Consider the following 25,169-nt stretch of genomic DNA (forward strand, 5'->3'; position numbering starts at 1 on the left):
GAGTTATTGGGATTGTTTCCACACATGCAGATAATGATGTTAAAGATATATTTTGAGTTTCAAGTCATTATCTTATATAGTACCAAAGTTATGTCCAGAAAACAAAGTTTGTCAAAAAATTTAAGTATGAAAGGGGCATAATTTGGTCTAAAATACAAATCAGAGTTATGGGGATTGTTACCACACATGCAGATGATGATGATAAAGATACATTTTAAGTTTCAAGTCTTATCTTACATTGTACTAAAGTTATATCCAGAAAGTGAAGATTGCCAAAAACATTAAGTATGAAAGGGGCATAATTCTGTCAAAAATACAATAAGAGTTATGGGGGTTGTAACCACAGATGGAGATGATGATTACAAAGAAATATTTTTAATTTCAAGTCATTTTCTTATATGTCTGTAAACATAGCTTTCGAAAAAATTTAACATGAAAATAATTCCAAGTATAACAACTTTGTGACCTTGACCTTGGGTATAACGGGCCCAGCCCCTGCACATACTTTGTTTGTATGATGGACAGTGTTTACCATTTGAATTTACAGTAAGATATAAGCAATAGTAACAAAGATATGACAGAAAAACAAAGGTTGCCAAAAAACTTTAACCTTAAAAATAACCGAAGTATAACACCTTGGTGACCTTGACCTTATGTATAATGGGCCCAGCCCCTGCACATACTTTGTATGTATGCTGGACAATGTTTATGTGAAGTTACAGTAAGATATATGCAATAGTAACAAAGCTATAACAGAAAAATAAAGGTTACCAAGAAAGGTCACGCCGATGCCGACGCAGACATCGACGCTGATGCCGGGGCAATTAGAATAGCCCCCCTATTCTCTGAATAGTGGAGCTAAAAATCAGCTGACCTATAACAGACCCAGATCCAAGGAATAAAGTATTCAGGGTTGTCAATAATTTGTTGCTGAACAGGATGAAATAGAAAAACAGGAGACTAGCTAGGGGGATCCGGCATGCTGCCCCGGAAAATTTTGAACTTCGGCACTTCATTTCCTGCATTCTGGGAGCATTTAAGAACACTTTTACCACTGCAATTTTATATACAATATACCCCATATTTTGACATTTTCAAATAAATACAGTATAATGAGTATAGTATAAAACCCCTCACCTTTTTCTTGGGCTTGGCCCCCCCCCCCCACCCCCCCACCCGTTCCTATGGCCCTGGCACAACAAGCAGTCTTCAAATAAGGTTGATGGATGAGACCTGAAAATACTCCACTACTGATTGAAAATACCTTTTCAGCCATCACCAAACTTAAGCATAGATGTAGAAAAAGTCCCTAAAACAATATTGGCCAATAGTTATTTGCCGTATAGTGTCATAGTATTTTACTGTTATTAAATGGGAACAGTTTTCTGTGTTGAGGTTAAAATTGTTACCTTGACCTTTGATGTACTGAAACAAAAGGGATCATCTTGCAACAAGTAAAATTATAGCAAGTTTGACAGCTGTTAGCTCGATGACAGACAGGAGTGAAATAATGTACCCCTGGTCTTCAAAGTGGAGATTATAAATTACTTAGAACATTGTGAATTTTTCAAGATTGCTTGCATTGACTGTTAAGTGATACCAATTTATTTATTTACTTTTTGATAATGTGTCTCTTGGAACAGTTTTGTAATAGCTCTGAGGCACAAGTAAAACTATGGGGTTAGGGGGTGCAAAGATACAGAACAGCATTTATTTGATTTATTTATTATATTATAGATTCTGTTATATTTATTCATACTTATTTGAAAATGTAAAACTTAATTATTAATAATGATTAACAGGATGCAACGGAGAGAAAACATTGGAAACGATGATGATGGAAATTGCTGTATATGAAATGTACAAATATCAGAAAGAATTTATAAAACTGATCTTTATATAACAGAAAACTAACATGTTTCTAACAGTTCTCTTTTCTGACATGTAAAATACAAAAATCAAATCATAGGTTAAAATACATTCTTTAATTGTTCAACTAATCTTTATTTTTTTCTACTGAACAATTGCAAACTTTTATCATAATTATTTTACAAAGTCAAATTGAAGTGTAATATGATAATGGTACATAATCAGATAGAAAGAAAACAAGGCTAAACAGGCAAAGCCTTGGCTTTGACATACATTTGATTAAATTATATACAACTCCTACAAACAATGCCAAAATACAGGAAATCATATTAATATTATGCAGAAAATCCAAGCATTGCTGCCTGCATGTATTCATCCATTGGTATTTGTTTATATACTCCCTGAAATCATTGATATTTGTGGAAGGTAATCTTCTTTGGATTTTGTTATTAGTTTCAGAGATGTGCTAATCCATAAATTAAAAACTCCAGTTATTCTCATCATCAATAAATTCATAATAGCCATTTGGGCAAAAAAGTACAAGCCCACAAAATTAAGTGATTTCACTGTAATCATTATTTCACATAAAATATGCAGTCCAGTTTTGTTTAATAAAGATTATTTCATGTTCTTCTATTTGACATACTTAAAAAATTGTTTCATAACAGTTTTCTATTTTTCTTTTCATTTGATTATTCTTATTCTCTTTCTTTCCTTTTATTCTTTCTTGTTCATTCATTCATTCATTCATTCATTCATTCTTTCTTTCACTCACTAGTTTTTGTTCATTCTTTCCTTTTTCTCTCTCATTTTTCCTTTTGGTTTCTTTCTTGCGTCTTGCATTTATTCATTTTGCTTTCTTTCATTCTTTACAATATTTGTTGATTCATTCCTTTTCTTTCTCTCATTTTTCCTTTTGATTCATTCGTATGTTCATTCTTCATTCATTCATTCATTTTCTTTCTTCATTCTTTACAGTTTTTGTTCATCTTTTCCTTTCCCTTCTCTCATCTCTTTTTTTTTTGAATGGCAAAATTCATCATATTACTATAAAGCCCTAAAAAATCAACACTGTTCAAAAATCAACACTGACGGTTAAGTGTCAAGCTCTAATCATACACAGTTGACAACATGTCTTTTTATCATTATACAAAAAAAAAGTTGCTGAAATCTACCATGTGGCTCTTATTGCAATTTTGTGGCTCTTACTGCCATTTTGTGGCTTACTGCCATTTCGTGGCTCTTATTGCCATTTTGTGGTTCTTACTGCCATTTTGACATCATTTCATTTCTTTAGAAGTATTTGCCGTGAAAAACTAGCCTTTTTATGAAATTCACATTCTAATTTTTCTTTTCTGTATAATTAATTTGTGCAGCCAGGTTTGAACAATTCATTTGGGTTTTACGGCACACCAACACAGTATAGGTTATATGGCGCCAAACAGGACTACAAATTTAGGTTCCACATCTCATTTACATCGAAATAAAAACATGAGGTATGGAATCAAAATTTTCATAGCTGCTGGAATCACAGAGTTACAGCAAAACCACGTGTTAAGACCCTATTAGTCGCTTCTTACAATCATGCAAGGGTAAGGCAGTGGTTCCAATTTTTTTCATATATAGATCGTCCCAGAACCACATGGGGCAGGTTTGAACAAAGTCATTGTGTAACGTTAACTTAAGTTTATGTGACTAGAAGAGGGGATGAGAAATGTTTAGTGACAGGGTTTCATACTATGATGTTTTGATTACTGCTTGTCTGAGGCATATAAAATATCACAGATTGAATTTGGTTATTTTAATGTGCTTAGTAGTGATAAGTATGTATTACTCTGATACCAGAAATTTAATACCTGGTTGAAGGTAACAGTGTTATGACCATCAGTATTTTTCAATGCAGTAACAGAAATTATGATAAAAATACTTTACTAGTACTTGTTTCAGTAAATGACAAGTCATGTATTACATGTGTTTTTGTTAAGATGTAGTCTTTTGTTTTATGATGTCTTTCTACTGTTGACGTATCCACAATTAAAATCAATTTACTCCAATATCCAAGTCCTATAAAATCTGACTTTTTAAAATAGATATCAAAATTATGCAATGTTTTCATATACAGGTAAAAGCTATATGCCTTTAAACAATAGCTATAACAAGGCAGTCTGAAACACAGCTAAATCCCCGTCACTGTTATGGATAGTGAAAGGGTAAACATTTGACCTTGAGCTGTGACCTCGACCTTGAGCTGACATTGGCTGACTCATGAATTCTGCAAATCGTTTTGATGAGGTGATCATTTGACCCAAGTTCCATGAAAATCCTGCAAGGGGTTTAAGAGATACATAGCTCAAACCTTTGACCTTGAGTTGTGACCTTGACCTTGAGTTGACATGGCTGACTCATGAGTTCTTGATGAGGTGACCATTTGACCAAAGTTTGATGAAAATCCTTCAAGGGGTTTACACTGAGGGGAATCACATGATCAAAACAAAGGTTATATTTTGAAGAACATGAGTAAATTTCCTACAAGGATAAGATATGAAGTTTAAACATAGCCTAACATACGACTAATGAAACTTGTTAAATTATTATGTAGTTGACAAAAATAATTACAAACACTAAGGAAAATAAGACGTGTCAGTTTCTTTAAGTGTTCCAGATAATCAGAAGGTGACTGTGATTGAAATCTATGCAGTTTTAGGATACATCTATGTTGCCATATGATAGCTGGCTATATTTTAGATATACAGCAAAAGTGTCTTCAATATTATCCCATGTTATTCATAAATTCATTTTGGTTTAGAGATTATTTTTATCATGTGATTCCCCGCAGTGGTTTAGGAGATAGTGGACACAAAATGGATGGCTCAAACCTTTGACCCTAACTTGTTACCTTCACCTTGAGCCAGCATGGCTGACTCATAAGTTCTGCACATTGTCTTAATGAGGTGATCATTTAACCTAAGTTTTATAAAATTCCTTCAAGGGATTTAGGAGATATAGAGCAGACACATGCACAAAATAGAAGGTTAAAACCTTTGACCTCGAGTTGTGACCTTGACCTTGAGCCAACTTGACTGACTCATGCATTCTGCACATTGCCATGATGAGGTGATCATTTGACCAAAGTCTGATGAAAATCCTTCAAGGGATTTAGGAGATACAGAGTGAACACAAAATGGAAGGCTCAAACCTTTAACCCTAAGTTGTGACTTTGACCTTGAGCCAGCATGGCTGACTCATGGATTCTGCACATTGTCTTAATGAGGTGATCATTTGACCCAAGTTTTATAAAATTCCTTAAAGGGGTTTAGAAAATACAGAGTGGACACAAAATCGAAAGCTAAAACCTTTGACCTTGAGCCGACAAGGCTGAATCACGTGTTCTGCACATCGTCTTGATGAGGTGATTATTTGACACAAGTTTCATGGAAATCCTTCAAGGGGTTTAGGAGATATGGAGCAGACACAAAGTGTTACGGACATACGGAAGGACAGAAGGAATGACAGAAGGATGACGGAGACCATTCCTACAATCCCCATCACTTGTGGTGGGGGATTAATAATTTACTTGCATGCAAAACCTTAACCAGGATTTTGTAAGTCCAAAAGGGGCAAAAATTGGCAAAAAATGCATGTCACAGTTATGGGACTTTATGCTATCACCTAGTTTTATAACCCTGAAAATACTTCTGAATGTTCAATTCAGTATTTGCATTAGTTTTGGAGATAGTAACTTACATGCAAAACTTAAACCAGGACTTTCTAGGTCCAAAGGGAGTCATAATTTGACTAAAATAAATGTCACAGTAATTATGAAACTTGATGCTATCATCTAGTTTTATAACCCTAAAGACACATGATAAATTACAAATCAATATCTGTATTTATTTTGGAGAAAGTAATTTGTATGCAAAACTTTAACCAGGATTTTCAAAGTCCAAATGGGGGTAAAATATGGCAAAAATTCATGAGAGTTTTGGAACTTGACCCAATGAGACTGGAAATTGGCCTAGAAAAATAAAACAAGTTTCAAAGCTTTAAGCCTTTAAATGACAACTATACGTACTTGCATGCAAAACTTTAAACATGGTGTGACACCGACGCTAATGCCAGGGTGAATACAAAAGCTGAGGACTATATTCTTTGAAAAGCTAAAAAGTGGTGTATATATTTGCAGGTGGTCTATAATCACAGGCTGATTTATACTTGTTAAAATTGCATGTTTTACAACATACGTGTGATTTGCTTAATATGATAACCTAGCTTATATAATTATTCAGATTATATATTTAGAAATTTTGTATCTGACTTATAATATATGTCCCATTAACTATTTACAAGATATTCTCACCTACTTCTCATTAAATTTTTTTCTCATGATGTGTATTGCTAATAGTTCACCATTTACAAAAAACAATAGCTGTCACTATTGGTGACAAATGCCCCTGAAGTAGGCCCAAGAATGCCACAGCTGTATTCGCAAAAAATCACATATCATTTTGTGACCTTGACCTAAGAGGCCTCGTTTATAAGTGTGACAAATCTCCTCAATATGGTTAACATTTGTGTTAAATTATTTTCAAATCCCATGATAAATGGCAGAGTTATGGACCAGACAAGAAACACCTTTGACTTCTAAGTGTGAACTTGACCTTGGAGCTAGGGGTCTGGGTCTTGCACATGACACCTCATCTCATTATAGGGAACATTTATGCCAAGTAATTTTAAACTCCCTTCATCGATGGCAGAGTTATGAACTGGACAAGAAACAGACCATGTTAACCTTTGACCTCTAAGTGTGACCTTGATCTTGGAGCTAGGGGTCTGGGTCTTGCTCATGACACTTCGTCTCATTATTGTGAACATTTATGCCAAGTAATTTCAAAATCCCTTCATGGTCCGATGATGGATGGCAGAATTATAGACCGGACACAAAACAGACCATGTTAACCTTTGACCTCAGGGTCTGGGTCTTGCTTATGACATTTCGTCTCATTATATGGTGAACATTTATGCCAAGTAATTTCAAAATCCCTTTATGGATGGAAGAGTTACAGCCCGGATAAGAATTTACCAGACGCATGCACGGACGGACGGACAGTGCGATTTTTAATATGCCTAATAAAACAAGGAGCTGCATTCAATAAACGCTTGATGCCCCCTGTGGCATCCTTGTCGATACAAAGCAACCTAAGTCCAAAACGAGGTCAAGTTTAAGGTCAAGGTCAAACTGAGGTCAGGTGATGTCTGAAGATGAGGAATGGTCACAGGTTACATCTGCATTAGTATCGCGTCATTCTAGTTAGGGGTATTGATGCTAGACGAAACGGTCCCATTTGGTTAACCTCATACGGTCGGATGGACAAACGGATGGACGGACAGGACAATCACTATATGCCTCCTGCTTCGGTAAATGCCTGGGGGCATAAAAATAGGCATAATCATTTCCTTGATGATTCTATTCATTAACATTCCATTCCAGATGCAATATTCCTTGATTTAAGAGTAGAGAGCTAAAATCCTGAACAAATGCTTTACATTCATGAGTCATTTTCTGTGTCTACAAGCGTTTCCGTTACAAAAACTTTTTTTGGTAATTGCAGTTACAGCATGTATTTGCTATACATTAGTGACATGGTCTCAAATACCTAATGATAATTTATCAAAATAATTGCGTAAGTATGTCTTTTAGCAGTTATTCTCAAAAATCAAGATGGCACAGTTTTAAAAGAGAATAAAAATGAAACAAGAGCTGTCTCCATAGGATGACACATGCCCCCAATGGCACTTTGAATGAATAGTTATGGCCGATGTTAGAGTTTAGGACCTTTGACCTACGGAGCTGGGTCTTGCGCGCGACACGTCGTCTTACTGTGTCACACATTCATGCGTAGTTATTTTAAATCCATGCATGAATGACAAAGATATGGACCGGACACGCCCATCAATGCACTATCATGAAAAATGACCTTTAACGTCTAAGTGTGACCTTGACCTTTGAGCTACAGACCTGGGTCTTGCGCATGACACATCGTCTTACTGTGGTACACATTCATGCCAAGTTACTTGAAAATCCATCCATGGATGACAAAGATATGGACCGGACACGCCCATCAATGCACTATCCTTTAACGTCTAAGTGTGACCTTGACCTTTGAGCTACGGACCTGGGTCTTGCACGCATCACGTCATCTTACTGTGGTACACATTCATGCCAAGTTATTTGAAAATCCATCCATGGATGACAAAGATATGGACCGGACACGCCCATCAATGCACTATCCTTAAAAGTCTAAGTGTGACCTTGACCTTTGAGCTACGGACCTGGGTCTTGCAAGCCACACGTCGTCTTACTGTGGTACACATTCATGCCAAGTTATTTGAAAATCCATCCATCGATGACAAAGATATGGACCGGACACGCCCATCAATGCACTATCCTTTAATGTCTAAGTGTGACCTTGACCTTTCAGCTACGGACCTGAGTCTTGCGCGCGACACGTCGTCTTACTGTGGTACACATTCATGCCAAGTTATTTGAAAATCCATCCATCGATGACAAAGATATGGACCGGACACGAAAATTGCGGACAGACTGACAGACCGACAGACTGACAGACCGACGGACTGACAGACGGACAGACGGTTCAAAAACTATATGCCTCCCTTCGGGGGCATAAAAACAGCAAAATTTATTCTACCCCTAGGTTTTTACCTTTATTTTGCATGAAGGTAGGATAAAAGTTGTTAATAATGGCATGATAAATAGAATAACAGGTTACTGTCTTTTGAGAAAGGAATTTCTCAGAACCAGATATGGTCCGGAAGGAGCTAGGCAAGCCTACTCCTTCCAGGACCTTGGCTGCCTCATCTGAGAAACCCTTTCTCAAAAGACAGTTACCTGTTATTCTCTATTTCTGCATTTCAATTCAAAGCAAAAATATCCTTGGAATTTTTACTAGAAGAAGCCTTTTTTTTAAAAAATATTCAGCTTTTAAAAAAATCAAAATACTTTTGATTGGTTGTTTACATACACACTGCTTTGATTAATTGTAATTATTTTGATTGTGGTAAAATATACAATAAAACTTGCATCTTTTGGCTATAAATAAATAAAAAATATGTTATTTTTTCAAAGCAATTTTAGCTTTTTAGATTTCATTCAAATGCCTTTTATTGTCTGTTACCATTTACGTTTACACTGATTTAGTCTTAATCACAATATCAACTATACCTTAAAATCTCTATATCTGAAAGAACAGTATGACTTTTACACAATCTACTATAAAATTTTATAAAGAAAAACAAAAACCAACATAACTTCTCTTTTCCTTGATTTTGTTGCCTTGTAACTCTTTCCCTAATTTGTCAGTATATTCCTGAGCTTGATTCTGAGTCAATGTCATTCAGTATAACTTGCCTGCTTTGTTGCCTGTTGCCAGTAAATTCAATATCCCTGCTTTGTTGATTGTAAATTCAATGTGACTTGCCTGCAGTGTCGTCTGTTGCTGATAAATTAAATGTAGCTTGTCTGCTTTGCTGCAGGTAAGTTCAATGTAGCTTGCCTGCTGTGCTGCTGGTAAGTTCAATGTAGCTTGCCTGCTGTGCTGCTGGTAAGTTCAATGTAGCTTGCCTGCTGTGCTGCTGGTAAGTTCAATGTAGCTTGCATGCTTTGCTGCTGGTAAGTTCAATGTAGCTTGCCTGCTGTGCTGCTGGTAAGTTCAATGTAGCTTGCCTGCTTTGTTGTCTGTTGCTGGTAAATTCTATGAAGTTCACCTGCTTTGTTGCTGGTAAATTCAATATAACTTGTCTGCTTATTATCTTGCATTTTGTCTTTCAAACAAGATATCAAAAACATCCTGAAACAAAATGTTTATATAAAATCAATCTTAGGTATCTTATACTTATCAATATTTCCATGTATGCACTATAAGTCTTAATAAAAGAAGTTTTATTAAATGAATAACTCAAGATTTTGGTAAAAAATAACTGCAATGGGACTACCATAGGTTATTCTTTCAGACAAATCATTTGATGAACTTACAATGTTACAAAGTTTCTGATAATGTTTTAGAGAAAAATAAGGGCATTTTTGATTCAATTTTTTTCCCATAAATATAACAGTATTTTCAAATAACTAACATGATAACGGTTCCACAGACAAGGCAAGAAATGGAAGTCCGTAGAATCTCCCAACATTGAACATCCTTTCCTGAGGACCTTGCATGTCTGATGCTTTCAACCTGGCAAGACCTTCTGTGTCTTGTAAAGTCCTCTTGGCGTGTACTTTGTGCATCTAATGATGTTCTTGCATAAGTACCACATGTGTCTGCATGATGATGTGCTACTAGAAGGACCATGTGACTTTGTGAGTCTGATGCCATCTGCCAGACAGGATCTCTCACAGTTGTTGAAACACCTTTCTCCAAAAGCATTTTCATATCTAAAAATTTAAATAAAATTTAGTCATTTATTTTGTTGGGTTTTACTTCACACCGGCACAATTATACGTCATATGGCGACTTTCCAGCTTTTTTATGGTGGAGGAACACCCCAGGTGCCCCTCCGTGCAATATTTAATCACCAGCCGGTGTAATGAAGTAATGAAGTATTTCGACCCCTATAGAATAATGACCCCCCGGTCATTATTCTATAGAAAAAGTGACCCCCCGGTCATAGTATTATGACCTCCAGATCATAGTACTATGTCTCCCCCACGTGAAGTAAACTGAACCTCACGAAGAATATTGACTCCCATAAAAAACGACCCCTGGTCATTTGGTCAAATTTAGTGATAACTCATGTATCTAAGGTCTAATTGCTGCATTTTATGCCCCTACTCGGGGGAGGGGGGCATATAGATTTGCCCTTGTCCGTCCGTCCTTCTGTTTGACCATTAGCCCCAGATACCATCACTTGACACAGAAATCAGAGCATTCCGCAACGGGAAAAGGGATTCTATTTCTAGACGCTGTATCTTGGTGTATACATTTTTTTTTCAGGAAAATAACAATTCACAATACTTTCACAAAACACACCAGTGTCAATAATCCCTGCAAACTTTGGTATGAAGTAATTCTTCAGAAGAAAACTGCACAAGAAACTGCTAGCATAGAACTTAGTATTAATAGAAGTTGCAATACTTAGCAGTGGCAGTAAAGTACGGTAGCGGCAACAATAGAAAGTAGTAGTAGTAGTAGTAGTAGTAGTATTAGTAGTGGCAGTGGTAGTAGCAGTTGCAGTAGCAGCAGCAGCAGCAGCAGAGGAATAAGTGTCAGCAACAACAGCAGCAGGAGAAGAAGAGGTAGATGTACAAGACATATTAGTGGAAGCAGGTATAGTAGTATCAGTAGTAGCAGTTGTAGTAGTAGTAGTAGAAGAAGAAGAAGTACATGTAGTAATAGCAATAGAAGTAGCGGCACCAGTAGTAGTAGTACAGTCAAAATGTTAACTATTGGCAATGGAGGGTATTAGAGTTGTAGATCTAGTAAAATTGTCTGTTAGGTTTGGTGGGGATCACTTTTTAATAGATATTATCGTCGAAAGTCTTTTCAGGAGCCGGTGTTTTACACGGAAAGAGTAACTTTTTTAAACAGAATAATGTCCGGGAATCGATATTGCATGAGAGTTCGAATGTAGTAATTTCGGCAGTGAGTATTTTACATGGAAGGAGTCAGTTTTTCTATAGAATAATAACCGGGGTCGTTATTCTATGAGATTCGAAGGGAGTCATCTTTAGGGAGTCAGTATTTTACTTGGAGGAGTCAGTTTTTCTATAGAATAATGACCGGTGGGGGGGGGGGGTCGTTATTCTATAGAGTTTTCAAAGGGAGTCAGTTTTTTATAAGGGGAGTCAATATTTTACAGGAAATGCGTCACATTTTCTATAGACTAATGACCAGGGGGTCATTATTCTATGGGGGTCGAAATACTTCATTACACCGGCACATGGGTAGAACAACCAACCTTCCATTAACCAGCTGGGAAACTATTTATGAAAAGAAAAGGAAATGCCAAAAAAATGGAAGAAATTTAATACAGCATAATTTTATACTTTAAGTTTTCTATACATTATGTATTCATCATGCAGCAATATCATTTCAGTAAAGATCTACTGTAAAATAAGGGAAATAATCAACATTTATCAAATTAAGACAGTCTCATCAAATATGAAAGGTATTTTCACCAAATGTTTTCTTTGCAAAATAAAGTAAAATAAAAGTTGTACCAAACATAACTGAACTGGATATTTTTTACATTTTACCTGGCTGTGTGATATCGATTTTTATCTAATAGAAACAAAGAAGGAAAAAAAGTTTGAACAAGTATTGTTTTAATTAGAATGAACACACAATATTTATTATCCTATTGAAGTGTTTGTCATTCTTTTCTCTTTATAAAGATATAAAAATTATTTATCTAAAATGAAGAATTAATGCTTCCCTTGGCGGTTAAAAAACACCACTATCAGTCTCTGTTTTCGGCATACAGTTACCGAATAAAATAAGCAAAAACCTGTGATATGTATCTTATTCTTTCCTCTGTAGCCACTTTATTCATAATTTGAGAATATTTATTATCCTATTGAAGTATTCTACAGACAATAATTTTTTTAAATATGTTTTTATTTTGAAATTATTTTAATGTCTTCTTGCTTCCCTAAGCGTTTAAAAGTGTCCATGGTATTTCCAAACGCGTGCGGAAACGCACTAACTCTCTCGGAGATTAGCTGCCGATGATACAGAAACCTGATTGTGTTACAACAGAGTATTATTATAAATTAGTAATTCTTGCTGCATGAATCAATATAAAAGAAAAAAGAAAGAAAGGTAGATAGAGAGAAGAAAGAAAAGTCATAACAATTTCATGAGGTAAATTTACACAATTAGAAAAGAAGCTAAGTATATAAATGGTCTATATACTTTACTGTTTGCTATACACATTTAGAAAAGAAGCTTGAGTATGTAAATTATCTATAATTTCAAATTATCATTTTTTATTAATCTGGTTTAAAGACAATGATATTGTGCAAATGGAGCAGTATGTGATCAATTAACCAGGTGTGCAACTAAGAAAATACGTTTTATTATTGCAGATAATTATAGAAGTGATGATCACAATGCGGGAATAATTTCAGTTATATTAAGGCAAACCATAGTTTTGGTGAAAAATTTTAATGTCACAGGAAAAGATGTTAATAAATAAAAAAGATCATAAGACATGATGCACGTTGCAACTATATATATTTCTTTCTCAAAACGATATAGCCACTGTCTCGTATTTTAAAGATTCGTTTAATTATATTTATACCCCTTAGTTTAAGTTTTAGCCATATATATGTTATAAAGAATTTAGATAATGCAACATTTTGAGTAAATTGTTTTCGGAGCCTCTGAAACAGCCATATTAAAGCATTTTCGATAGTTGTTTATTACCAATCAACAGCTTTTTGCAAGTTTATTGCTTATCAACACCTTTTTATCAGGGGACTAGAGACGATCAGGTCTTTTTATTACACATATTATAATCTTCTCAGTGATTGCGTAAGAGCATTTTAAAAATTGTAACATGTTTAATGAACGAGACTTAAATACACAATAAATATATATTTTTTTTTCATTTTCAAGTACAAATGTTGTTAGATACATAGGATAATGTGACAGTGATTTACTTGTTTTTGATTAACAGTATTTTTTCCTGAATACAGGTTAATTGTTCGGTATTAAAGTATAGATACATAGAACAGGTATTAATGGTTCGCCTTAGCAAAGAGCTATAAAATATTTTATACTTCTTTGGCCTTAGAGTGAAAATATTATATTATAAAAGTTTTGTGACTACATTCTGAAAAATTGTCGTTTATTGATTTATTGTCTCTTCTGAAAATTATTATATACCCTCTCTGCTCCATATTATATAATGCTTTCACTTGCTGTAGGCATTGTATTTATACAATAAATCGAAACTGAACTGAACTGAATGTACGCACAGCCAATCTCGAGCAGGCATAGCATGCGCTAAAAGATATGAAAAATCTGTAATCCCTTGTTCATATAGTAAAAATATTCGTGATAATTCTTATGAATAACCTTGCCACTTTAACATTGTCACATTATCCTAAATCTTTCTTTTTTCTATGATGAGCTTGTTTTGTTCTTAGGTTTTCCACTTTTTATTTTAAAAATCTGACATTTATTAAACCAGTCAGTTAGTCCCTTTGAGAAACCTTTAGAAGTCATAATTCGCACATACTTTACTACAAAATGACTGGCTCGGGGGGCAAATAGGTCACACTTCCAATTAAACAGGATCTAGTGTCCTTTTACATTGTCAAGTATGCTTGTTAGTTTGTTTCTCTGTTCATTTTTCTTTAGTGTGTAACAATATGTTTTTCAAGCGTTCATAACATAGCAAAGAAATTTTTGACGAGTTAAATACAATTAATTGATTAATTACTTAAATTTTCATTTCCAATGAATGTAATAAAAAACGTATTTCACATCTATTAATAATAACTGAAAATGAAACTGTCAAGTTTGTAATCACTTTTAAAAATATATATTTTTTCCTGCTTTCTACTTTTTAAGATAAAAGTAGTTTCATGTACATGTATGTTATGCTCACCTAACATACACGATTTTGTGTATTTATATTTGTTTTTATGTCTCAGTTTCTTTAATGTAAAATATAAAGTGTCTTCTTTTTTCTGTTCTGTATTTTACATTATTGAAAAACAGATTACACCAAGTTGTTATGTAACCTGATAAATATAAAGATGATTATATTTGTCGTTGTTGTTTTACCGGTCCTTAAAATTGGTGTAAAATAAATCACCCTTCCCACTACATTTTTACAGTAGATCTCTAATCTATAATCCTTGTTTTTATGATCGGCACCTCCCGTGATACGATAAGCGGAGATAGCCGAACCATAACGATCTGCAACACTCGCTAAAAAATATCCGATAGTGATCGATATTTAGCTAGACAGTCTAAGGGAGACAACAAGGTATAGCGTTGATTTTGATAAACAAGGAAAGATGATAGAATCGATTTTTGCCCAATTCTTCAGTATGATGATGACTGGCTACAGTATCGCTCAGTATCATACACAGTATGACACGGTGGAGATAATTTACATACTGTATAATGGGTTATATTCGCAGAGGTTTAATTTTTGCTATATTCGCAGTCAACATTGAGAGCGCGAAATCTAATCACCGCAATTTTTTACTACTGTGAATATACATGTTTCACCAAGTAAGACCACTCAGTTACAAACTTTACTTTAAATTTGGGAAAATGATAAAATCAAGCTTTCTTGAAGGTAAAATTCTTAGTTTCTTTTAGATAAATAATATGAATTATGTCGGGGTTGTATGTAGCAGCAGCCGCATATACTTTACATGCAGTCCTAATGTTGCCTTTTTCGAGCAACATTTTCTTTCCTTCTTGTCTTCTTTCCTTTTTTAAAGATTTTCCAGAGGGGGTCCGGCCCCCCGGTCCCCCCCCCCCCCCCCCTCTGGATCTGCGCATGGTGACATATCATGCTTTCTGTTTATGCAGGTAAACTTGTGTTTGGCTAAATTTCAACAGAGCACAATTGTCTGAACAGTGTACAAACTCATTACTGTTTTTTCAGGCAAGGGTGGAAAAAATGTGGTAGCCAATGAAAGCAGTAACATTTTTATTAAAAAAAAATAAACAATGAGACAAACATTTCCAACATCTTTGGACGGTTCAAAAATCCCATGTTAAACATACGATACAGCCCGAAACACGTGAAAATGTTTCGAATGTAAGTTCGTTGAAGTAAGCGCTCTATGTATAGAGTTAGATTATGCATCTAGATTGATTAAACTGGGCGAGTCTACTTTCTTATTACTTGAGGATGAAAAAAAACGTGTTTTGTAAATGTTGCTCTTAAACAAGTGTGGCGGTTGAACTACTAAAAGTACAACAACAGTTAATTCACAACAAATTGTACGGTATGTTTTATAATCAGTAGAAGCTAGTCGTATTTACGCTTATGAGACCGGTTTCATCCACAAGTAAAGAATTCACAGGTCCATCATGAAATATTTTCCAAGCGCGCATATACTTGTCCTATTCAATATGATCGCGGCCTCATCGGCCGCGATGAATTATGCACATAAGAAATAAAGTATTGCTATATAGTGGTTATACTTTACAAATTGCATCTTAAGCTATTATACCTCGCTTAATACAATCACCATAGTGTACAAACAACATCCCGCATTTAAAGTACTGTCTATTTATGATTATCTCAGTTATAGAAAAAAAAAAGGAAACATGTTTTTATCCTGCCATAAAGGATTTTCAGTATCAGTGTTAACTAGAATGTGTCTGTAGGACACAGGGTGTGCCCTCCACTGGTACATTTGTCACAAATAAGGGGAAATAATTCAAATGTTTGCAGTCTTAATGGGGTATAGCCTCAAAAAAAAATTTATGAAAAGGATTCATTATTCTATACCATATACTTTTTGAGCTATGAGCATAACAAACAAACTATCCACTACTTTGGCTATTTCAAGGGCCATAACCCTATAATAAACGCTAAAATTCTCAAGAAGAATGCCAAATGTGCAAGGTCACATTTTGATAAAGACTCAAGCAAGGTTTCATGAATGTACATTAAATACTTTTTGAGTGAGGCACATAATTAGGTGAAAATGTGCATTTTTTGACTATTTCAGGGGCTGGAAATAGGGGGCGGACCCAGATGAAAAATAGGAGGTGCACAAGTTCATATCATGATACTCATGCAAGGTTTCATCAATTTATATCAAATACTTTTTGAGCTAGGCGTGTCACAAGGTGAAAATGTGCATTTTTGACTATTTCAGGGGCCATAACTCTAGAAATAGGGGGCGGACCCAGATGAAAAATAGGAGGTGCGCAAGTTCATATCATGATTAAGACTCATGCAAGGTTTCATGAATCTATATCAAATACTTTTTTAGCTAGGCATGTCACAAGGTCAAAATGTGCATTTTTGACTATTTCAGGGGCCATAACTCTAAAAATAGGGGGCGGAGCCAGACCAAAAATAGGAGTTGCACAAGTTCATATCATGATAAAGACTCATGCAAGGTTTCATTAATTTATATCAAATACTTTTTGAGCTAGGCCATTCACGAACTTGGGACGGACAGACAGATGGACAAGAGCAAATCTATATGCCTCACCACTCGTGAGGGGACACAAAAACATAAAAATTGTGTGCGGAGCAACCAAAATAAATAACAGCACAAACATGTTCATCAAAATCACAGAAATTGTATGAATAACTGTCATGTGTATTGATACATGATTATAAATCAGTCAAATAACAGGCTTAACAGAAGCTGTGAGATAATTTTGTTTCTATTTATTTGCATTATACTTGATCTAAATATAAACAAGGAGGTTTGTATGAGCATTTTGTAATAAGCTACTTATCATGTGTTTCAATGCGTTATTAAATATTAGTAAATCAATGGTGAGATTTTATTTCAATGGCATAAAGGACTAACTTTCGCCAAAGTATTGAATTATTATCTATTCAGATGATAACGACAGAGTTATTCAGGTGTTTATTATTATTTGCATGTCTAAGTAGAGTAATCTCCCTTTCAGTTGTTGACAACTAAGGTTTATAATTCGTGGTCGAAGTAGTTTCCATGAAATTAAGACACTGTGAATTCAGAACTCTTCAAAAAACGCAAACATTTGGCACTTTAAATATAACCCGCTATACAGTAACTATATAGTAATTACAATGATTACATTTATTTGTTCAGATTCTGTCCAAATGTGTAATAGTTCATTTTGATCTTGTTTTTCCATTAAACAGTTACGGTAACCTCAAAATATTTGTAACACAAACTTTTAACAAGAGTGCAAGAATGTCACAATATACGCCCGTCACAGCAAATTTCTTTACTCTAGTAAGTCCTCACAAAAATCTTTACCAGGTAGAGACTGGTCAAAATACACCTTAAAATTGGATGTAGCATGCATATTGTACTACAGAAAAGTGGTCTCGATTTTTCCCTATGACTAGTAATGAAAAAGTTACAATATAAGCTATTTATAGTAACAACAAAGGGAAGTAATTCGAAAGAAGGGAACTGCGCATGACACTTCGTCTCATGATGGTGTATAATTGTGTCAAGTTACATCAAAATCCCTCAATGCATGAAGAAGAAATGCTTCGGACAAAGTCATTCTTGTATCTGACCTTTGGCCTCTAAGTGTGACCTTGACCTTAGACCTAGGGACCTGGTTCTTGCGCATGACACTACGTCTCGTGGTGGTGAACATTTGTGCCAAGTTATATCAAAATCCCTCTATGCATGAAGAAGACATGCTCCGGACAAGGTTTTCATTCTTGTATCCTTTGACCTCTAAGTGTGACCTTGACCTTAGACCTAGAGACCTGGTTCTTGCGCATGACACTCCGCCTCATGGTGGTGAACATTTGTGCCAAGTTATATCAAAATCCCTCTATGCATGAAGAAGAAATGCTCCGGACAAAGTTTTCATTCTTGTATCCTTTGACCTCTAAGTGTGACCTTGACCTTAGACCTAGGGACCTGGTTCTTGCGCATGACACTCCTTCTCATGATGATGAACAATTGTGCCAACTTTCATCAAAATCCCTCTATGCATGAAGAAGATATGCTCCGGACAAAGTCATTCTTGAATTTGACCTTTGACCTCTAAGTGTGACCTTGACCTTAGACCTAGGGACCTGGTTCTTGCGCATGACACTCCGTCTCATGATGGTGAACAACTGTGCCAAGTTTCATCAAAATCCCTTCATGCATGTAGAAGATATGCTCCGGACAAGGTCTGTGGACGCCGCCCACCCACCCGCCCGCCCGCCCGCCAGGGGCGTTCCCATAATACGTCCCGTTTTTCAAACGGGCGTATAAAAAATTTATGTGTATTTTTCACTTAGTGAAGGACCATAACTCTGGCCTAGCTGAGTAAAACCCCAAAGCTATAAAACAATCCCCTAATGTTAAATGACTCTAGATCAAGTGCATTTTGACATACATGCAGCACAAGCTTTTATTTTAAGTCAAGCATAACTCTGGGCTTGCAAAGTGACAAAATAAAAACAAGAGGACCATGATGGTCCTGAATCGCTCACCTCTTCCCACATGATCCAGTTTTGAGTATGACATCGTTTTTTTCTATTATTTGACATAGTGACCTAGTTTTTGAGCTCATGTGACCCAGTTTTGAACCTGACCTAGATATTATCAAGATAAAAATTCTGACCAATTTTCATGAAGATTCATTGAAAAATTTGGTCTCTAGAGAGGTCACAACGTTTTTCTATTATTTGACCTATTGACCTAGTTTTTTAAGGCATGTGACCCAGTTTCAAACTTGATCTACATATCATCAAGATGAACATTCTGACCAATTTTCATGAAGATCCATTCAAGGGTATGGCCTCTAGAGAGGTCACAAGGTTTTTATTTCAAGACCTACTGACCTAGTTTTTGATCGCAGTTGACCCAGTTTCAAACTTGACCTAGATATCATCAAGATAAACATTCAGACAAACTTTCATACAGATCCCATGAAAAATATGGCCTCTAGAGAGGTCACAACGTTTTTTCATTATTTGACCTACTGACCTACTTTTAGATGGCACGTGACCCACTTTCAAACTTGACCTAGATATCATCAAGATGAACATTCTGATCAATTTTTATGGTGATCCATTCACAAGTATGGCCTCTGGAGAGGTCACAAGGTTTTTCTATTTTTAGACCTACTGACCGCGTTTTTGACCGCACATGACCCTGTTTCGAACTTGACCTAGATATCATCAAGATGAACATTCAGACCAACTTTCATGAAGATCCATTGAAAAATATGGCCTCTAGAGAGGTCACAAGGTTTTTCTATTATTTGACCTACTGACCTAGTTTTCGATGGCATGTGACCCACTTTCAAACTTGACTTAGATGTAATCAAGGTGAACATTCTGACCAATTTTCATGAAGATTTCATGAAATATATGGCCTGTAGAGAGGTCACAAGGTTTTTCTATTTTTATACCTACTGACCTAGTTTTTGACCGCACGAGACCCAGTTTCAAACTTGACCTAGATATCATGAACATGAACATTCAGACCAATTTTCATACAGATCCCATGAAAAATATGGCCTTTAGGGAGGTCACAATTTTTTTCTATTATTTAACCTACTGACCTAGTTTTTGATGGCACATGACCCAGTTTCGAACTTGATCTAGATATCATCAAGGTGAACGTTCTGACCAATTTTCATGAAGATTTTGTGAAATATATGGCCTCTAGAGAGGTCACAAGGTTTTTCTATTTTTAGACCTATTGACCTAGTTTTTGATGGCAAGTGACCCACTTTCGAACTCGACCTAGATATCATCAAAATGAACATTCAGACCAACTTTCATACAGATCCCATGTAAAATATGGCCTTTAGAGAGGTCACAAGGTTTTTCTATTATTTGACCTACTGACCTAGTTTTTGACGGCACGTGACCCAGTTTCAAACTTGATCTAGATATCATCAAGATGAACGTTCTGACCAATTTTCATGAAGATCTTGTGAAATATATGGCCTCTAGAGAGGTCACAAGGTTTTTCTATTTTTAGACCCACTGACCTAGTTTTTGAAGGCATGTGACCCAGTTTCAAACTTGACCTAGATATCATCAAGGTAAACATTCTGACCAATTTTCATGAAGATCCATTGAAAATTATGGCCTCTAGAGAGGTCACAAGGTTTTTCTATTTTTAGACCTACTGACCTAGTTTTTGAAGGCACATGACCCAGTTTCAAACTTGACCTAGAATTTACAAAGATGAACATTCTGACCCATTTTCATAAAGATCCCATGAAAAATGTGACCTCTAGAGATGTCACAAGCAAAAGTTTACGCACGCACGGACGGACGCACGGACGACGGACGCTGCGCGATCACAAAAGCTCACCTTGTCACTTTGCGACAGGTGAGCTAATAAAAACTCAGGTGCACAGATTTACATGCTGAATAATATTCCTACATGATTTTATGACTATGGGTGAATTTGTCTTAAAGATATATGCATTACACAAGCATTTTATGTGTATTTTTCACAAAGTCAAGGACCATAACTCCAATCTGGTTGATACATGTGACACAAATTTGTATATCCCACATAACCCAGATTCAAACTTAACCTAGAAATTATCAAGACAAACATTCTGACCAAGTTTCATAAAGATTGAGATACAACTGTGGCCTCTAGAGTGTTCACAAGGCAAATGTTGATGGACGCCGGACGTTGGACAATGACCGGTCACAATACCTCACCTTGAGCACTTTGTGCTTGGGTGAGCTAAAAAGAGGCTGCATGTATTGGACATTTTAAGTAGATGGTTTGTTGAGTTAAGAATTGCAGTTTTCTTCACATATTTCTAAAATTATATTCTGTAATTTTGTATGTTTCTCAAATTCTACACTATTTCAACTATATTTCAAAGTGTAATGTTGTTAAAAAGAACATTTTCAAATGTATACCCACTCCCAGAAAATACTTTTAAACTCTTGCATATTTAACACAATATGTATGTTTTTAACAAATTAACTTTCAGACTGATATATTTCATTGTCATTGTAAAATTAATTTCTTTATTTTGAATTTATTTATATAAATTCATAATTTACGACTTCTAACTTATATCCAACACAACTATTTATTCTAAATTAACACAGTCCGTTTTATTTTCAGCGTTTGGATATATAGGCATACCAACAGTCACTGGTATTTCAGCATGATTCACACAGGTCCTGTGCCCAGTTTGGAGATTCAGTTTGAATTCTTCAACATTTTCAATCATTCACCAATATCTAATAAAAATTTAAAATGAAACACATGCCTAAAGTTTAGTTTTTTCTTGTATTGGTAGAACAAGATTTTAAGAATTTTCAAGAAAAAGAAAACATCATTGCAATACCGACGAAAAAAAATGTTGGCAGCCCATTCAGTTCTTTTAGTCTGGCCGTATAACTCTCCTTTTTGAAAATACTTGTTCATTAAAAAAATCAGTATATGTATTACCTTAGTTTATTTGGAATTCAATGATTTATACCTTATGATTATGCCATGTATTGAGTAGGACTGGGACAAATCTACTTGGTTCATCGGATCCGATTCGATTACTAGGTGAAACTGGTTTCAGTTTTGGAAAACCGCTAATCATGCACTTTCAAACAATAAACCGGTAAAGTTATGTGAAGAACATCTAAAAATTGGATGTACCATACATGTTGTACCACAGAAAAGTTGTCTCGGTTTTTCCCTATGGCCGATAATAAATAAGTTTCAAAATAAGCTATTTATAGTAACAAACAAGAGCTGTCACTAATTGTGACAAATGCCCCCGCAGCGCCTTGACCTTTGACCTGGTGACCCCAAAGTCTGTAGGGGTCATGTACTGAATACGTACTATCAGCATGTGAAGTCTGAAGGTCCTGGGTGCAGTGGCTCGCAAGTAAAGTGCTTTCATGCAAAAAGGTAACACTAGCCCCTGTGACATTGACCTTTGACCTGGTGACCCCAGTCAGTAGGGGTAAGTACTATCAGCATGTGAAGTTTGAAGGTCCTGGGTGCAGTGGTTTGCGAGTAAAGTGCCTTCATGCAAAAAGGTAACATTGGCCCCTGTGACCTTGACCTCCAACCTGGTGACCCCAAAGTCAGTAGGGGTCGTGCACTCAATAAGTACTATCAGCATGTGAAGTTTGAAGGACAGTTGAAAACTAATATGCCCCTCTTCGAGGGCATAAAAAGGGAAGTTTTTCAAAAAAAAGTTATTGTAAGAGAACAAAAAAGAATCTGCCAAATAAAAACAAGAGCACTTCAATGCAGAGCAATATACACAAAAGAAAGTCATATATGACCTTTGACCCCTAAGTTTGACCTTGACCTTGAAGCTAGTCATCCAAAACATGCACTCTGCATGCTGCCTCAGTGTGGTGAACATTTGTGCCAAGTCTCTTTGAAATCCTTCAAGCAGTTTAAGAGTTACAGAGCTGACAGAGCAAAGTCATATACGACTTTTCAATCCTAAATGAAGCTAGTCATCTGAAACAAGCTCTCTGCATGTCGTCTCAGTGTGGTAAATATTTGTGCCAAGTTTCTTTGAAATCCTTCAAGCAGTTCAAGAGTTACAGAGCGGACACAAAATTGCTAACGGACGGACAGACGGACGAACACTGGGGGTATAACATAATACGTCCCTTCGGGCATATAACAATAACCTTAAAGAGGATATAGTTACTAACCCAAGATACTGAAGAGCCATGCTGTAGTAGTCTAGCAGATTGACGGCATGAGACATACACAACACCTGGCACCACTTCACATTTCACTGGAACAAAGTCTCCGGCTCTCTACACAACAGCTGACAACATATCACGTTTCCATGGAAATATTAAATGTCTCTGAGTCTAAAGTCTGTAATTAAAAATAGCCAAAACAGGAAAAAAAACTGCCAAATTATTTTTTTGTTAAAAGTCTGCTTTAATAAGGCAAGAATTCAGAACTGCAGAAGTGAGCTACATGTAAAAGAAATTGCCTGTCCTCATAACAGATGGCAAACATTCATAGAAATCTGAAAGAGAGAAAATCCTGCCTGGTCCTGGCAGGCCCTGGACCTGAAAGAAAAACAAAACCTGCCCAATGTATGTTCCATCCAAGATAAACATGCATTAGAAGACATAGGCAGGGTAGGGACCTGAAATAAAAAGAGAAATCCTTGCAATCCCCGATTTCCGTCTCACTCAACAAAGGAACAACTAACATCTAGCAACCCACCGGCATAGAATTGCAGAATAGTCACTCCACACGCTTCGATCTTGCGGACATATAGGCACCGGAGCCCTCGATAGTCGCGATAGCTGTCTTGCTCAACAGTTGAGGGATCTGCAAGGCCTTGAAACCTGAAAGAAATATTCTGCCGCCTCTCTATGTTCAACTGTCTTAGGCAGACCTTGGACCTGGAAAAGAAGAAACCCTGCCCACCTCATAAAGGTTGTCCTAGCAGGCCTTGAACCTGAAAGAAATATTCTGCTGCCTCTCTATATTCAGCTGTCTTAGGCAGACCGTGAACCTGGAAAAGGGAAATACATAGAGGTCTTCCTAGGCAGGTCCCGACGATGAAAGAAAATCCTGCCGACTGTATGTATGGACGGGACATACAGTCAGTTGTCACTGGCAGGCTATGGACCTGAAAGAAATAAAATCCTCACAATCCCTGATTCCCACCTCTCAAAACACAGAGGAACAACCTTCATCTACACACTGCCGGCACAGAATTGTAGACCAGTTTTTCCCACACGCTTCATCTTGCGGACATATAGGCACCGGATTGTCCTCGATGGTCACGCTAGCATGTCTCGATCAATAGTTAAGGGATCTGTCAGGCCTTGACAGCTGTAACAAAAAGCAACTCTGCCAATCTTTTGAAGCATAATCTCCTCCTCAGCAGTCTGGAAGATTGGCAGAAAAAAACAAAACAAAATAATGCTCACTCCTACCCTCATAAAAAGGTCCTTACCCTAACCATAATTTAATGAAATATCAAGTATAAAATGATTTAAACTTTAACTTACACCAAAATTACATAAAAATTTACATTATTTATTAACTTTTATAAAAATCAAGAGGGTCACAATAGTGCTAGCTTGCTCAACCACCTTTCACATCTCTTACAGGTATATAACAAGAGGGTAACCCAGAATTTTTCTGTGATCTAGTTTTTGACCACAATTGATTCACTTTCTAACTGAACCATACCTGGTGACTTTTAACATTGGATGACCCTGTTAAACTTAAAACTTAGTTTAATTCCATAGGCAAACATTCTGAACAGCTTTATTTCAGTAAATTAGAAAATTTGGCCTCTACAGAGTTAAGCTTCTCTATAAATTGACCAAGTTACCAACTTTTTAATCCAAAATGATCAAGTTCCTATACTGACCTTTATTTATTAAAGAAGAATTCTCAGACAAGGGTTGTAATTATCTCTACTATTATGGATAACATGTATAACCCAATAACTTAGATTTTATCCATATAACCATATTTATATACTGACTCAAAGTAGGAGATGTCTCCTCTGTGGTGCTAAAAAGGATTTTGTTATGATTTGACCTAGTGACCTAGTTAATGATTCTGATGACAAAGTTAATACTCTACATTTGTTTCAGAAAAGAAAATAATCTGATTCGTTTCATATAAA

At 35.9% G+C, this 25,169-nt stretch overlaps 1 long non-coding RNA gene across 1 annotated transcript in view; it reads right to left on the minus strand.

The window, feature by feature from the left end:
* Window positions 1-1,709: 1,709 nt before the first annotated feature.
* The window catches only part of LOC123552014 (uncharacterized), a 55,867-nt gene continuing 32,407 nt past the window's right edge, over window positions 1,710-25,169 (minus strand). The window contains exons 5-7 of the long non-coding RNA XR_008370640.1: window positions 23,212-23,383; window positions 10,018-10,318; window positions 1,710-9,734 (exon numbers count right to left, since the gene is read on the minus strand). This is a non-coding gene — a long non-coding RNA (uncharacterized LOC123552014). The remainder of the gene's footprint in view (window positions 9,735-10,017; window positions 10,319-23,211; window positions 23,384-25,169) is intronic.

This window comes from Mercenaria mercenaria, chromosome 4 (assembly GCF_021730395.1).
Source record: "Mercenaria mercenaria strain notata chromosome 4, MADL_Memer_1, whole genome shotgun sequence".
NCBI classification, from domain to species: Eukaryota; Metazoa; Mollusca; class Bivalvia; order Venerida; family Veneridae; genus Mercenaria; species Mercenaria mercenaria.